Consider the following 3070-nt stretch of genomic DNA (forward strand, 5'->3'; position numbering starts at 1 on the left):
GCCATTCTGAGGGGTATAAGATGGTATCTCAGAGTTGTTTTAATTTGCATTTCTTTAATGGATAAGGATGTTGATCATTTAGGTAAGTGTCTTTCGACCACTTAAGATTTCTCTGTTGAGAGTTCTCTGTTTAAGTCTGTACCCCATTTTTTAATTGGACTATTTGTTCTTTTTATGTCTAGTTTCTTGAGTTCTTTGGTGTGGAATTCCACTCAGTATGCTGTGAATATCATTGGTTAATAAAGATACTGACTGAAGCCTACAATAAAACTATAGGGGAACCAGAGCTACGTGGGAAAAACTAAACTGAATGCTGGGAGGAAGGAGGCTCAGTCAGAGAGAGGCCATGTAGCCCCACCGGACACAGATGCTAGAACTTTACCTGGTAAGCCACAGCCACATAGGGATACACAGATTAATAGAAATGGGTTAAATTAATAAGAAGCTAGAGATAATGGGTCAAGCAGTGATTTAATTAATACAGTTTCTGTGTGATTATTTCAGGGCTGAGCAGCCAGGAATCAACATACAGTCCTCACAACAAATTAGCAGCCATGTGGCTGAGCATGGCATCCCACCATAGAGGTGGAGGTGGGCTTTGAGTTCTCATATATGCCCAAGATATTGCTCAGTATTTCAGACTACCTCCTGTTGCCTGCAAGATTTATGGATCTCAGCTACTTCTCCAGCACCATGTCTGCTTGTTTGTCACCGTGTTCCACCATAATGACAATGGACTGAACCTTTAAGCCAGCCACCCCAACTAAATGTTTTCCTTTATAAGAGTTTCTGTAGTCATGGTGTCTTTTCATAACAATAGAAACCATAACTAAGACAGAAGTTGGTACGAGCGACTGGATTATTGCTGTGATAGGCCTGACCGTGTCCTTGTTTGGAGGAATTTGAACTTTGGTACTTTGGGTTAGAAAAGTAGTGGAATGCTTTATGCGCTGCTTAGTGGGCCATGCTAGTAGGAACATGGAGGACAGTGGTGCTAAAAGTTATTAGAACTGCAGAGGGATGATTCAAGTGGTTTTAGAGAAGAATATTAGGACGTTGCCTAGATAAAGTTCTCGTGATATTTTGGTGAAGAATATGACTGAATTTTGCCCTTGTCCAAAGAGTCTGCTTGAGCTAAAATTAAAGTTTTGGAATAATTCTGTTGGTATAAAAAAAATCTCAAAGCAGCCTAGTATAGATTCTGTTGTGTAGTTATTAGTGGTAACTCTAATGAGGATTTAGAATTAAAACTGGGTATTGACCACAACAGAAACAGCAGAAACTCATGGAAGCTGCAACTCAGAAATGAATAAAAGTTGGGTAAAGAAAGAAATCAAGCAGATCGCCCACTACAATTAAATCAAAGAGGTAGGCCTTTTATTGGAGAGGTCCCTGGCAAACGGGGAGCCTGGTCCTGTTCCTGAAGACCCTTCTGAGGGGTGAGAGGGATCTTGGCCCCCCAGCAGGAGCCAGGAAACAGAACGAGGGCATTTTGTAAGAGGAGCCCCTGGCCAGCAGGGAAAACTGATCCGGTTTTAAAAGATCCATTAGATAGCATCGATAGGAGGAGATAGGCAGGCACCAAGGCAAGAATTCACCCAATAATCTGAAAAACAACATGAAAACACCAGAACCCAATGATCCTACAACAGAAGGAATTGAACACCCTAACACAGAAGAAGTGGAAAAAATTGACTTTATGAAAGCAATAGAGTCCCTTAAACAACATGTAAAAAACGCCCTTATAGAAATGGATGAGAAGTATAACAAAAAGTTTGAAGAAATGAGAAAATACGTACATGATACCCTGGGAAACCAAGAAAAAAATGATCAAACAGGTAATGGAAATAGTTCAAGAATTGAAAACTGAAATGGAAGCAAGGAAGAAAACACAAACTGAGGACCAGCTGGATATGGAAAATCTAGCTCAAAGAGCAGAGTCTACAGAAACAAGCATAATCAATAGAATACAAGAGATAGAAGAAAGAATCTCAGATTTTGAGGACACCATAGAGAAAATAAACGCACTGACCAAAGAAAACAGCAAAGCCAACAAATTCTCATCACAAAACATTCAGGAAATATGGGACACAATAAAAAGACCAAACCTAAGAATAATAGGAATAGAAGAAGGAGAAGAGTCACAGCTCAAAGGCCCAGAAAATATTTTTAACAAAATTATGGAAGAAAACTTTCCCAACATAAAGAAAGATATTCCTTTGAATATTCAAGAAGCAAACAGGCTGGATCAAACAAAAACATCCCCTCGCCATATAATAATCAAAACACAAAATATATAGGTTAAAGAAAGAATATTAAGAGCTGCAAAGGAAAAAGGCCAAGTAACTTATAAAGGTAAACCGATCAGACTTACACCTGACTTCTCTATGGAAACCATGAAAGCCAGAAGGTCCTGGATAGATGTACTGCAGAAGCTAAGAGACCATGGATGCAAACCCAAACTACTATACCCAGCCAAGCTATTGTTCACTATCAATGGAAAAAACAAGACATTCCAGGATAAGAATAAATTTAAACAATACGTAGCCACAAATCCAGCCCTACAGAAAATAATAGAAGGAAAATCACAACCCAAGGAATCCAACATTGCAAACACGGCCTACAATAACTCAGTCATCTAGCGACCCTTCACCAGCACAACTCAAAGAAGGGAGACACACAAACTCTACTACCAAAAACAATAAGAATATCTGGAGTAAACAACCACTGGTCATTAATATCACTTAATATTAATGGGCTCAATTCACCTATAAAAAGGCACAGGCTAAGAGATTTGATATGAAAACAGGATCCAACATTCTGCTATTAGCAAGAAAAACATCTCAACCACAAAGACAGGCATCTACTCAGAGTAAAGGGTTAGGAAAAGGTCTTTCAAGCTAATGGTCCTAAGAAAAAAGCAGGTGTGGCCATATTAATTTCTAACAAAACTGACTTCAAACTAAAATCAATCAGAAGAAATCGAGATTTACACTTTATACTCATAACAAGAACAATTCATCAGGATGACGTCTCAATCCTGAATATCTATGCCCCTAATATAAAAGCA

The sequence above is a fragment of the Microtus pennsylvanicus genome, chromosome 1, assembly GCF_037038515.1.
Source record: "Microtus pennsylvanicus isolate mMicPen1 chromosome 1, mMicPen1.hap1, whole genome shotgun sequence".
Taxonomy (NCBI): domain Eukaryota; kingdom Metazoa; phylum Chordata; class Mammalia; order Rodentia; family Cricetidae; genus Microtus; species Microtus pennsylvanicus.